The sequence below is a fragment of the Lycorma delicatula genome, chromosome 7, assembly GCF_047948215.1.
Source record: "Lycorma delicatula isolate Av1 chromosome 7, ASM4794821v1, whole genome shotgun sequence".
NCBI classification, from domain to species: domain Eukaryota; kingdom Metazoa; phylum Arthropoda; class Insecta; order Hemiptera; family Fulgoridae; genus Lycorma; species Lycorma delicatula.
This window is the reverse complement of record NC_134461.1, coordinates 21,341,819-21,357,426: the sequence shown is the minus strand read 5'-3', so window position 1 is coordinate 21,357,426 and position 15,608 is coordinate 21,341,819. Positions and strand designations below refer to the sequence as shown.

Genomic DNA, 15,608 nt, shown 5'->3' with positions numbered 1-15,608 from the left:
ACATACAGCCGAAACTAGTCAAAATGAATTCAGGGATGGTAAAAATGTATATTTCTGTTAAAATCTGAAAACCGAAATTTTTTGCATTCACAATACTTCTTTACTTCATACAAAGAAGTAAAAATGATAAAAAACCAATGCTTCTACCGTGAAGTGATCTATTGATAAGTGTGAGATCAACCACCAGTTGATCTCAAATTTTATCTAGAAAGAGATGGGTTGTAACATCATTTTAAAGGTAGTGAAAAACAAAGATTTTGATTTAAAATCTTAAGGTTATGTTAACCCTACCAAAAAATGTCATCCATTTAATATTTTTCACAGCTAATTTTAAAAGTTGTCAAAAGAGTCTTATACTGAAATATAAGTCATATTTTGGTAGGAACATTTACCTTATCTTTATATGTATATAATTTTCTACTTCACTATTTTTGAGCAATTAAAATTATTAAGAGGTACATGATAACCAGTTTTGAAACTAACTAAAAGAAATTAAATGGATGCAATTTTGATAAGGGTTGAAGCTTAAAGTTGTTTTTATGTCAAAATTTTTGATTTTTAATGCCCTTCAAAACCCAGATTTGTAATGTTACAATTCAGGAAACTACGACATATCCTGGCTAATGAAGTGCCTAGAACAGACCAAAACTGATACTGCTTCTTTGTAGTCAGAAGTTGGCTCTTCAAAGGCTAGGGGAAGAAATCCTACATAAAAAAATCATCTGGTCTTCTTGATTGAGGGTTAAGTGGAGTGTTGTAATTGGCTGAACATTAAAGGCTGTAAAATTACACAAAACAGCCTTGGAACAGATCTAAATGGATATCAAAACCGGAATCAAAGTGGATGCATGTCAGAGGACAGATACGTTTAGAGGAGTGTTATTGAAGCCAGGATTCTGTAGTACGAATGCTTTTTTATAAATGAGATATTATATAAAAGGAATTACAGAAATAAAAAAGCGTTAAAATATATAAGAACAGAATTTTATGACATTCAAATGTTTTTTAAATCTATTTCAGAAACTGGTTTTAATTTGATGGTTTTTTAAATTGGAATTTGGACTAGTACTTAAATATTTGGAATTGTGCAGGCAATCAAATTAAAACAAATGAAATTTCAAGTGTAAATAAATATTTATTTTTATTACTTTGAATATGACTAAAAATATCAAAGATTAGATTCCATGGAAAACAAAATGAACTGTTCCGGCATTTGCCCTATTGTACCAAGGGAAACCATGGCAAAACCTTGATCAGAACAGATTAACAATGTTTATGTTGATACACATAGGCATATAACATTTACAAAATAAACATATCTATTATGATACAATTAAAAATTTGATAATAAAAATGTTAATAATTATAAAAATTTCTTCAATATCAGATATTCTTCTTCCCTGAAAAAAAGAAAAGAGAAAAATAACATAATTGTATAAAACAAAAATTATTATAATAATTATATAATCTCCCTCTTGCTAACAAAATATTTTAAGTGTTTCCACCTTTTCACAATCTTCAGGAGAATATACAAAAAAACTGACTGAAAAAACCACATTTACGTTTCATGATGGTTCATTACAAATATATTATTGATAAAATGTTAAAATAGGCCTTTATAATATAAGAAGAAAATTGCAGTGGATGTAATATTCAATATACGGATTAACAGAATAAAAGTTCAGAAAGTACTTCATGAACTGCAATACAGAAACTTATATAAAAATAATTAACGATTTTGTTAATTATGTATTCTACGCTGACTGATTCAAGATAAAAATCTTAAGAGTACGTTTGCCCTGTGTACTGTATATTTGCCTTACATATGTATTACTGGGTTAAAACAAAAAATTTAAACTAAATTTAAGAATTATATTTAGGTATAAAATAAGTAAGAGAATGGTTATCGCCTAAGCCATAAGCATAAATTTCATGCGGTAAGCATGAAATTTAGCTGGTGGCAGAATCTACAGTCACAGAAAATCAACTTTGTTTGCTACGATTGAATGAATTGACAGATTCCCATTTACTCATTGTGACAGTATGGCTTTAATGCCTCACCATTAATGAGAGACCAGTTTTCATTTTGGCTCTTAAAAGTTCCATGATGATACTATTTCTAGTTCCCAGAGTTTTTTTATTTTAATGAATTAAATCTTTAATTCTGATTGGTATAATAATGCACTATATTTCTTTCAGGAATCTACTCCACTGATAAAAAAAGGAACTACCTCAGCAGTTGTCTGTACGGATAACTGATGTAAAACCTTGATTAGAGCAGCATAAAAAAATACATAATTATTATTAAAAAAAAATGATGTGATTAAAATTTGTATAAATTAATTATTTACAATATGAACTGGTGAAATAATATTAAGGTAAATATATGAAAATATTAAATATAAAAATAATTACAAAATAAAGCACACATTAGAAGGTGTTAATGAAAATTATTTGAACATTTATAAATACAATGAATTGGAGAAAACTCAGGGAATTTTTTTTAATCAGTATTATTTAAAATTCACCGAGAATGTAATATTGTTTTTTAAAACAAAACTTTTTAATTGTATTTTAAATAAATTGTTGGAAAGGTTTTTTGTATGATAGATAATTTATTAATAATGGCAACAGAGCACAGTAAAGTCCCGTTCTCAAAAGTTAAAGTATTACGTTGAGTTACACGATTACATATATTTATGTTTATTTAAAGAGATAACTAATCTCTATCATTCAATTCCTGGATTCAAAGATAATAATGAACAAGATGAAGCAGAATAATGAAATTGTAAAATTTATAAAATAAACTTATGCTAGTGAAAATGATTCAGACAAAGATGACATTAATATTGAGCCTTAAAGACTCAGTGTTATAAATCTTACTAAAGATTATATCTGTAGCAAATTCTCTTGTTTAAAAAAAAATCAATATTTTATTAATAGTTTAGTAATTTTAGCCAATTTAAAATTTTTGCAATTGCATGCTGTGAGATATATCAAAATAATTTATTCAAATTATCTCAATTTATAACGTTCAAGTCGTTTATATATGCCCAAAATTTGAACATAAAATTATTCAAATTATCTTCGTCCCAATTTGATTGAATTTTTAATTTTCAACTACACAATTTTTTGTTTTTCATTAAAAACGAATGTCTCCTTTTTTGCTTTTTTTTTGAAAGCGTTATGTATCGTTTTTAAATTTATACATTTAGGCTGAATTGGTTACATTTATTATTGAATTATAGTTGAATTCATAACAAAAAGGCTTCTTAAAAATAAAAACCATAAATAAAATTATTAAAAGTAATGAAAGCTATGTTAAAAATAATATTAAATTCTGAATCCAAAAAGCATAAATTTTGTTTTGTTTTTTCTCATCTTTTATGATCACATAGGATCACTTTAGTCAGTCCATTACCAAAAGGGACTGTTCAGGCCATGCAGTCCTTCCAATATGTTTTCATATGTTCCAATCTCAGTGTCCTTTCTGGTGTTGAAAATGTTCATCTTGTGAGTTTTTTTCTTAAGAGTGTGAAGCGAGTGTTTTCAAGGCCTTTTTACTTGTGTATATTTGTATTCTGTTTTTGTGTTTTTTGAGTTGAGATTGTACTGTACCAGCTGTTTCAGAAGGCTCGAATCTTGCATTCTCGTGATTTGTCCGAAGTATCCTCGATGCATGGTATCCTCTTATACATGGTATCAGTGATCGGTTCTAACTCTTCGTACACGACTTTGTTTAGCACAATCCACCATTATCCATCTTTCTCGTACTTTTTGTTAATGCAGCTTTCTTTGACTTTTTTCTCAATTTTCTGGAGTCTGTCTATCTTTGATTGTTCGTTAAGGTGGAAGAGTGTTTCTACTGGAAATCTGGCTTCTGGTTTTATAACTGTGTTGTGGTATCTAATTTTTGTGTTCATGGATAGAAATTTTTTACTGTAAGTGTAGCAGGCTTTACAGTAACTTTTGTGCTTTAGCTAGTTTATTGTTCTTGTTTGGATAGAGGTTTTTTCATTTAGATTGTTTGTTATTATTTCTCCAAGGATTGTTTTAATATCTCTAAACTAATTATTTATAAATTTTGTTTATAAACATAAAAAAATTATTATGCAGAAGTGATGCAATAATGAAAAAACTTAATAGAATTTTTAGGTCCCTTAGTTCCAGTTTCTAAAACTGAAAATTCAATGTTACAAAGAGGTAAAAGAGAAGTAATTTAAAATATGGAACAAGAGAACTAAAGTTTGAAAGGATGCAGAAAAATTTTAATCTGTTTTCTTAAGTGATTATTAAACTAATCAATCAATCATTACAAGTGCAATTAAGTTTACTTGTTTATTACACAACTAATGATGGGTTATATAATTATTTCTTTGTTTCTTTTCTAAGAATTATGAAAAATCATTATGAATTTTTTTAAAGTTATTTAAACTAATACTGAAACCATTAATTTAGACTGGGTCTAAGCCATGTCATCAGATAGGTTGAAAAAAATTAAAATATATCGTAACAAAACAAGTTTCTATTTGAAGATTTATATTTTACAAACTACTACTTTATTAATTAATTTGCGATACAATAAATTATAATTGTTCTTTTGTACATATTTATTCATGAGTTTCAATACATCTGAAGAAAATCTTTGGTAATTCGTTGGTAAACGAATTACGTTGGTATTACCAACGATTTGGTAAATCGTTGGTAATTCTGAGAATTACCAACTCTTTATTACATGAAGATTATTACAATGTGTGCATAGTTTTACATTTCATTTAAGATAACTGTGAAGGATTGCAAATCAAATGAGAAATTCCATTAAAACTGCTGACAATTGTGGTTATATTTTAAAATGCTGGCAAAAAATAAGGTTAGTACTAACTAGCATTATTACTTGTGTACGTACATTCATTGTTCTACACAAACATATGGAGCAACTACTTATTTTTAAAGATAAGATTGACAAGAATTACAATGTAAATTTTTCAACCTTTAAAACCCCTTATTCAAATCAGTGAATATTGAAATTACAAACTGTGTACATTTAGCAATAACATTCTTAAAATACAGGGTGTCCCATATAAAATGCAACCAATCAATCCCTCATCCATGAAATTTCAAAAGTCAAGCTTACTCCCCTACTCGTTACTGAAATGGACTCTTCCAACATCTGAACATCGCGGCGACGCAGTAGAACACTACAGATAGTAACAACAATGCAATCATAACGTTCAGTGTATTGCTAGAGACAAGATGGTGTTTTCGCTAGATGAACGTGTTTTCATTGTTGAGTCGTACTTCAGTACGAAATCAGCGGTTGCAGTGGAAGATTTGTTTCACCATAAGTTCCCAGATAAATCAGCTCCTAACAAAACATCAGTATTAATGTTAGTTGCAAAATTTAGAGAGACTGGTTCTGTTAATAACAAGAAACACAAAAGTTCTGCGTCAGTGTTGAATACAGATACAGTCGCTGAAATCAAAGACCGATTACTCGCCTCGCCAAATAAATCGATCAGACGTTTGTCTGCTGAAATTAATTTGTCTAAATCAACTGTTCATCGGGCGACCAAACTATTACAATTACGACCTTATCGCATTCAAACTGTTCATCGACTTCTTGAGCCCGACAAAGAAAAACGGCTACAATATTGTCAATGGTTCCGTTGATTTCTGCGTGAGGGAATTAATGTTATGGATTTGTTATTTTTCACAGATGAAGCACGGTTTCATTTGGATGGCTATGTAAACAGCCAAAACCGTAGAATTTGGAGCGCTGAAAATCCCCACGTTTATCACGAAAAACAATTACACCTGCAGAAGTTGGACGTGTGGTGCACGATATGGCAGAAGAAAATAATCGGTCCTATTTTTTTCGAGTACACCATTAATGCAGAACGATATCAGGATATTTTATTTCAATTTACCGCACTCTTGGAAGAGGAAGACAGACACTGCTGGCTACAACATGACGGTGCAACATCGCACTACGCAGATTCAACTTCTGATTTCGTTGAGGAATTCTTTGGTAATCGTGTTATCGGTCAAGGCTTGTGGCCATCAAGATCTCCAGATTTGACTGCAGCGAATTTTTTTCTACGGGTTTACCTCAAAGAAAAAGCCTACAGCAACAAACCACGAACACTTGAACAATTGAAAGTCAATATTGAACAAGCTGTATTAAATATCCAGCCACAAACTTTGAAAAAAGTTGTAAGAAACGCTGTAAAAAGAATTGAAGCTTGTATTCAAGAAGATGGCGGCCACTTCCAACATTTACTCTAAATGTAAGGTAATGGATGGTAATAATAAAAATTACATTTACATTTACACATGCCTTTTTATTATTTCAATACCTACCAATATAAGGTTGGGTTGTGTTTTATATGGGACACCCTGTATATGTTCAAAATAAATACATTCTATCTTTAAATAGAGCTGAAAAAGCATAATTGCTCTCATATTGAAATTGAAAATCAGGACATTTTTCTAAAATACTTAAATCCATGGGTAAAACTGTGTACTTAAATATACATTAATCTCTTAATGTCATTTCTTAATGAAGTTGTAGACTGTTAAAATTGCTTATGGAGAAAAATTGGCAAAAACAAGATGCAAGTAATTTTTCATAATTCCTGATAGATTTTTACAAATAATTTTAAACTTGCAAAAATTACGCAGAAAATAATGAGTTAAAATTTGATTTTAAACTCAAATTCTACATCAAATGACTTGTATGAAATTCTTCAAAGAAAAGCTTTTACAATGCTATTATAAAACTTTTACCGAATAATAAAAATTCTATTTCTACTAAATTTAAGTAATATTGTACCTCACTTATGATTGTAGAATAACGCAGATGTCTTGCATAAGGACTCGTACAATGTTGAATTATATAATAATAATCTGATGAATATTTTTAACTCATCATTACAGATTTCTCTCTCCAAAGGTAATGAAACATGAAAACTGAAATAAAAACAAAATTACATCAAATCTCGTGACATAAGAATGACAAAAATTAATATTTTTTTATATCTCAATATTGTGAAGTTTAATAATAGGTATCAATTAATTACATTAATTCGTTGTTTCTGACTAAAAGTAATAAATCAAGTAATAAAAGGAAAAACTATATAAACAGTTGAATAATCAGAGCATTATATCTACCCTTTCTGACTAAAAAACAAATTAGTTTCTTCACCAATATGTAGTGTTAAAAACTATAAAACATGAATCACACTACAGAAATGATTTTAACACCATGTGTTTTTGTGCAATTCAAATAATTTCTAATACAAACGTTAAATAAAAGTCCAAACAGACTTGATTTTTAAAGTATGCTTGTAAGCCTTCAAATAAAAGGAAAAACTCACTTTCATTCAATTTAAAGAAATAACTTTTTGGTCCAAATTAAGAACTAAGTAACTATCAACAATTTATTGATTACCAATGTTCTAAAAAAGATGTTTTTTTTATAACATGCATTTAAGGTGGATGTTTTATAGTATTTCTTGAACAGATATCAAAACTGCAAACCGAAATAGAATCAGGGCAGGGCTTTTAGCAACACAAATTTAAAAAAAAACCTGAATTTTTTTTTACAGAATTATATTGCCTGCAGTATGATATTATCTTAACTAATATTTACTTTTCTTTAGTTTTCTCCTGAATTCAACCTCTAGAATATCCCTCCAGCTACTGATAGACACAGATTACTATCAACAATAATATTCAGGCTTCATTTTCACTATAAGTTTGTTTCCATCACATACATGTTCTGGTGAAAGCATTCACTGTGTTCATCAGTTACATCACTAAGGTTAGGTGGAAAAATTGTCCAAATGTGAATTAATATGTGTATTCATTTTTTAGACACATTATATCCTAGTACTTTTATAGTTAAAGAAGTTATTTATCAATTCTAATAGTTCTTTTTTTAAGTCTTTTTTTTCCTAAGAATGATTTAAAAATATATTGAATTGATTGCTTACTGCTTCCTCAGGTTCATTCAAAGTCTGAATCTTACATATCTGTGGTTCAACAAATATCTATTCTTTAATTTTTGCCTCGCTGATCCAGGAAAATCTACTTTTAAGCTTAGCTATTTTAATTAATTCTGTTAATCTACTTTATGTAAATATATGATGCAAAATAAGTTTTACTATTAATAGATAACTATGATTACAATTTGTGTGTATAGACTTACTTTGCAAGGTAATTGAAGCTTGATGTTCATATCTGTCCACGAGAAAGAATTCATATTGTATAACAAATTTTATGGGTAATAGAATCATAACATTCTTCCATAATTTTTACTACTTAACTGTAATAACAGGAATTTTTTTTCTTCTTATTTATATGTAATATCTAACTGTACACCTACAACTTTTCACATTGACTGATAAAATAATTGATTAAAAAAAAAAAATTTTTAAATCTGTAGCTGTACTCAATTTTGATTTTCTACTAATGGATTTTCATACACTATTTAAATATTTTTCTCACCCAGTATTAATTTAAATCCATACTGGATCGCTATTTCAATCTGGCTTTTCTTAAATTTTATTAAAACATCCTATTTAATTCTACATAATCAAATACTTTTTTTTAAGATCTACAAATATACTAAAAGATTATTTTCTTCAACTTACCTTCCAAAAATGAATGCAAGCGCTAAAACAAATTCTCCATTTTTATGTATCTTCTGAAATCAAATTGGTCTACATCAAACAAACTATTATTCAGTCAGTACTCATCTAACAAACTCCTGTTGTATTCTTTAAATTTTGCACTATTCATAACTGTATTGCTTAAGCATGTATTAGCAAATTTTAGATGGTTTTTACACTTCATAAAATAAGATTCTTATCGCAGAATTCTTTCTTCAAAAATACACTTTTCAAGACAACTTATTGAAAAGTGATGATTGTTGTGTATATTTGAGTATTTATTAATCTCAATTTTAAACTGTTGACAAGGACTCTTCCAACCTATGATTTTGAAATTAACATACATCTATTTAGATATATTTTTATACTAAAGATGCCATCTTTATTTACAATATTTATATAACATATGATGTCAGTAACAAAAAATGTTAACATTTGACTGCTCTTCTCATGTTTTGATTGTCTATAATATTTTGTTTCTCATATGATCTATGCTCTTCAGCATATTATATTTTACCATCAACAGTATATTTTCTTCTAAACTTTCTTTAACGCAAAGATTTTGGAACACAATATTTTCTATATCATCAGTTTCTATTTGCAAGACTTTCTAGCATTACTGCATTTCTCCCTGTATCTCTCTATATCTGTTTTCTTCCTTTACTTGAATAACTTAGCTAACTTCACATCCCTCATTTTTTTTCAGTTCTTTAAACCATTTTAGTTGTTCCTGATAATGCCCAGCATTTTATTCACACAAACACATTTCCTTATTTAATCTTGAATTCTTTCTTTTGTAGTTTTTATGTACACACTTCTCAAAAATTCTATAGCTGGAACTTTCAGATTTTAATTTTTTGTGTGTTTTAGCACCCAACTTCCTGCTCTATGTGTAAGGATTGACAGAAAGTTTTATAAAGTACTTCATTGAATTTCACTGGCACTTTCTTATCTCAAATTAAACTTCTTACTTAATAGTAAAAACTATATGCATTCTGAACAATTACAACCAGATCTGTAACAGAATATTAACAGGCGATTGTTAAATAAACACAGTTGACATAACTAAGTTACATTTTTAAACAACTTAATGCAATTGACTTTTAAAGTAATTAATTGTATTTTTTCAAAAGATTTACATGTTTACAGAATTATTATTTACTCAGAAATATTACATGTTTACAGAATTATTATTTACTCAGAAATATTATTAAAGTAAACGAGAAAATATGATAAGATGTAGGGGGGAGGATTTGGTTAAAATAGTTAATACTGGATTGTGTGTAGGCTTTTAATTAACTACAACAGGAAAGTAAAACCATACTTTTTGTTCTTCAAAAATGTAACAGAACTATTGTAACACAAAAAAGGTTCATGCGATATTAATCAAATATGTAAAATATGGAATGTAAGAAGGCAACTGTGAAACAATTACACTGGCATGTAAATTAAATTTTTTTCTGCTAGATAAAGTTAAGTTTCTGCTAGATACGTGGTTTTTGATGTAACTGGAGAACTAAATGGGGGAAGAATTTTCTACTTAGATATCTGGTACTCTTCCCCAAATTTATTTGTAGGACTACTGAATTGCGGCATTTATGTAATGATAACGGTTAAAACAAATCGAATAAATATATGAAGAGAAATGTTAAAAACAGATTTGAAAAATTGAGCATTCACACTTTCTTCTTCTCACAATCTGTTGTGACTAAAATGGTCAGAAAAAAAAAATGTTATGTTACTGTCTTTTTGGGACAAAAACTCTACTACCTGTCAGTGGTTCCTCGGAAAGAAAATAGGGAAAAATCCACGGCCTGTATTAAAATGACGAGTTATAAATGAGTACAACTAATCTATGAGTGGAGAGGATAAGCAGGATTATTAAATATATGTGCTTTTCTCGTCATGTGTTGTTACAGCAAAGTGTATAATGTTTTTCTCACTTATTTGATGAGCCACTTTCACTGATCTTTGGTTAACTGTAGCTGAACATTTAATGGAGAGAGTAACGCTATCCTGCTGCAAAAATAATCATGGGCTTCCACATTCATCTGCTGACAGCCTAATGGGCTGTAAAGTAAAACAGTGAGGGGGTTGTATATTTTATTGAAAAAATTCTACTATTAAAGCAAGGCTCTCCAGAAAATTTAGAATTTATAGTGCTCATAAAAACGGATCAGAAACTGCAAAAAATATTGACACTTAGAACAGAATTTTGAAAAATTGTAAAACTTTTACAAACGCGTAAAATCTTTACAGCAATGTAAAATTAGGATTTGGAATAGATTTAAACAGTGTCAGTATAAAATAAGGTAGTCAGTCTATGAATAACGGGTAATATGTAAAAATAACTCTAAATAGGAAAAATCTAAATGATGATACCAAACATTAAACTAAATCATTTAATATCAATATTTTTTTAACATGCCTCAACCAAACATTCATAGACTTACTTTTATGAAACTAGCAAGGATTTTTTAAATACCAATAGTAGTTAGAAAACATGGAGAACATTCCATCTATGATCACGGTACTTATTTTCCATTGCTTTCTAAGCTCTAATTGAACCTTTCCTTCCTGTTCTTCCCTAAATGCACTAAGAATTACGGGAAATAATCAAAAGTAGACTTCAAACAATGTAACTTCAAACTCATGTTACATTCCATTTCTTGTAATTTTAGCACAGTTTTTATAATCTGGTCATATTGATAATTTTTTTTTATATTACTCAGAAAATTCCTAAAATGAGTCCCATGTCTGGATTTATTCATGTGAAATTACTAAATGCAGCTGTGGGAGGCCAGAAATGTCCTTCTTTTCTTTCACTACAAATAATGATAAAAAATTCCTTTGAGATTGTAATAGCAAACACCACTCTAAGGTTCAAATCCTAGTAAAGGCAATTACTTTTATACAGATCTGAATACTAGATCGTGGATACCAGTGTTCTTTGGTGATTGGGTTTCAATTAACCACACATCTCGGAAATGGTCAACCTGAGACTGTACAAGACTACAATTCATTTATACTCATACATATCATCCTATGAAGTATTCCTGACAGTGGTTCCAGAGGCTAAACAGAAAAAGAAAAACAGAAGAACTTCTATCTAAAGCCTTGTCAAACTACTTATTATCCCTAACTTAAGAAAGTATAAAATGAACCTAACATAATTCCTAAGTTATGGAGCATATGGAAGGTAATCAAATTTTTATGAGTCATATCAAGGCATTTATATTATATTTTTCATTCCTAGCACACATTTTTATTTATTGGAGGGCCATTTAATAATCACCTATTATTATACTGGATTTACTATCCCATTCATACAGGAAGTATGAAAATTTAAACTGTTCTCTTTGTTGTCCCAATAAAACACTTCCTATTTTCATTCACATTATAACACACAATGCTTGGTGTTTTATTTGTTTTTAGACAATGCAGTAAGACAGTTTATGTAAAAAGGTTTCTTGAAGTATACTGAATGCACAGTTACGCTGAAACATGTCTGTTTTTTGGTAATGTTATTTTTTTATTGCTTTACCTCGTACCATCCTCTTGTACTGTCTGGTGTAAGTTTGTTATACTATCCAGTATAACAAAAAGCTGACCTTAGTATTTCCTCAGCCTTCTGCTCAAATTAGCAATTTTTAACAACAAACAAAATTACAAGCTAAACTCACACAATAGAATACTGAAAACAATAACTTATAAGAGGGTTTGCAGTAAGTTTGTTAAATAATGGTTAACTTACCAGATTAGTAGTGCTGAAGGTGGGAAGGTAAGAACCTGTCATACTAAGAAAGAGAAAATTTGGTTACCATGACGTAGCCTTTGAGATAAAAAGTTGGAATTGAATGTAAATGGGAAACAACTTGGTCATGGATTGAAGCCCTGCCTTTAATACGACAAAAGGTAGAACGTGTAGTAGTAGACTGTGGCAAACACAGATTTAAGTCTTATGTGATCATATGAAATATATTGACTCTATAGTATTCCATACTACATTCGCAGGATGCAGCAGTTTTTTTACTGTTAAGAATAGTGCATCATCATCGATATCTAAAATATATTATTCTACAAAATCTTAACAAAACATGAAAAAAAATTCATTAAAACTAATACATTTGATTCAACTAATGAAATATAAAATGTAAAACAGTAAAAACCTTCACAAGTCTGTGTTATTAACAAATAAGATTACATTAATTATATTTTTCATTTAAAACATGTTGAACTCAATTACAGTATTCCATTAAAATGTTTTACCATTTATTATGTCAAAAATTAAAATTTTTTAAAAACCCTCTAGTAAATTTGTTAAAGAAATCTGCTCATCTGTTTTTATATTTTTCCCTGTAATCTAATAAATGTTAAATTATACTAACTTGGTTCAACTAGACTTTCGACTGTGTTTATCTACCATCATCATTTTGATTCTTTTGAAATCAACCTTTTCATCCTTTTCTTTTTTGTTAATACGCTTCAATACACACATAATCTTCCAAGCATCACTGTTTTCATTATTAATTGGTTAAAATATCATACTGTTTTCATCATTAATTGGTTAAAGTATAATTAATTAATTCTCTATAGCTGAAACAAACTTGAAACACTATGAGAAAAATTAGTAAAAAGATATCAAAACTAATTAATACAAATCTACGAGTTATTAATATTTTCATTTATTGATTCTTTTGGAATCAATTTTTCCTACTTAATTCCTCATAACATCATGTTTTTCATCATTACATAATTAAAATATCACATCTTCTATACCTAAAACGAACTTAAACATCCTGAAACAAAATTAGTAAAAATAATCAAGATAATTGATAAAAAAACAATTTTATTTACCTGAAATATATATGCGTAATAAATAAAACTATACATAGTGAAAATTCCCTACAAGTTAACATAACTTAACAGCATGCATTTAATTTAATTTTAAATAAATGTAACAAAACATTTTAAAATATATCTTCACATCTCATGACTGGGCCTACTCAGTTTGGATGGTAGGATACACGAACGCAAATTAACATAATTAATTTGACCACAAAACATTTATGAACCTGTAAAAAACACACAACACATGTAATTAAAAAAGAACCTATTCAGTGTCCTACTTGGGAAACGTGATTTTTCCTTAATTTAAGCATGCAAATTTATTCTAACATGCACATATTTACAAAACAAAACAAGAATATATATAATACTTGCAAAATAAACTTAATCCTATGACTATTCAGGGGCCTATCTGGGAAACGCGATTTTTCCTTAATTTTAGCATGCAAATTAATTCTAACATGCACATATTTACAAAACAAAACAAGAATATATATAATACTTGTAAAATAAACTTAATCCTATGACTATTCAGGGGCCTATTTGGGTAACGCGATGTTTCCTTAACTTGAGCATGCAAATTTATTGTAACATGCACATATTTACAAAACAAAACAATCATATATATAATACCAGTAAAATAAACTTAATCCTATGACTATTCAGGGGCCTATTTGGGGAACGGAATTTTTCCTTAACTTTAGCATGCAAATTTATTCTAACATGCACATACTTACAAAAAAAACAAGAATATATATACTACTTGTAAAATAAACTTAATCCTATGACTATTCAGGGGCCTATTTGGGAAACGCGTTTTTTCCTTATTTTAACATGCAAATTTATTCTAACATGCACATATTTACAAAACAAAACAAGAATATATATAATACTTGTAAAATAAACTTAATCCTATGACTATTTAGGGGCCTATTTGGGAAACGCGTTTTTTCCTTATTTTAACATGCAAATTTATTCTGACATGCACATATTTATAAAACAAAACAAGAATATATATAATACTTGCAAAATAAACTTAATCCTATGACTATTTAGGGGCCTATTTGGGTAACGCGATTTTTCCTTAACTTTAGCATGCAAATTTATTCTAACATCCACATATATACAAAACAAAACAAGAATATATATAATACTTGTAAAATAAACTTAATCCTATGACTATTCAGGGGCCTATTTGGGTAACGCGATTTTTCCTTAACTTGAGCATGCAAATTTATTCTAACATGCACATATTTACAAAACAAAACAAGAATATATATAATACTTGTAAAATAAACTTAATCCTATGACTATTCAGGGGCCTATTTGGGTAACGCGATTTTTCCTTAACTTTAGCATGCAAATTTATTCTAACATCCACATATATACAAAACAAAACAATCACATATATAATACCTGTAAAATAAACTTAATCCTATGACTATTCAGGGGCCTATTTGGGTAACGGGATTTTTCCTTAACTTTAGCATGGAAATTTATTCTAACATGCACATATTTACAAAACAAAACAAGAATATATATAATACTTGTAAAATAAACTTAATCCTATGACTATTCAGGGGCCTATTTGGGAAACGCGTTTTTTCCTTATTTTAACATGCAAATTTATTCTAACATGCACATATTTACAAAACAAAACAAGAATATATATAATACTTGTAAAATAAACTTAATCCTATGACTATTCAGGGGCCTATTTGGGAAACGCGTTTTTTCCTTATTTTAACATGCAAATTTATTCTAACATGCACATATTTACAAAACAAAACAAGAATATATATAATACTTGTAAAATAAACTTAATCCTATGACTATTTAGGGGCCTATTTGGGTAACGCGATTTTTCCTTATTTTAACATGCAAATTTATTCTGACATGCACATATTTATAAAACAAAACAAGAATATATATAATACTTGCAAAATAAACTTAATCCTATGACTATTTAGGGGCCTATTTGGGTAACGCGATTTTTCCTTAACTTTAGCATGCAAATTTATTCTAACATCCACATATATACAAAACAAAACAAGAATATATATAATACTTGTAAAATAAACTTAATCC

The 15,608-nt window shown here is 28.5% G+C and overlaps 1 long non-coding RNA gene across 1 annotated transcript; it reads right to left on the bottom strand.

The window, feature by feature from the left end:
* Positions 1-1,275: 1,275 nt before the first annotated feature.
* Positions 1,276-13,245, bottom strand: LOC142328149 (uncharacterized). Its single transcript, XR_012757201.1, has 4 exons — positions 13,061-13,245; positions 8,655-9,687; positions 6,833-6,969; positions 1,276-1,400 (listed from the first exon to the last, which is right to left on the bottom strand). It is a non-coding gene; the product is annotated as an uncharacterized LOC142328149 (long non-coding RNA).
* Positions 13,246-15,608: the final 2,363 nt, after the last annotated feature.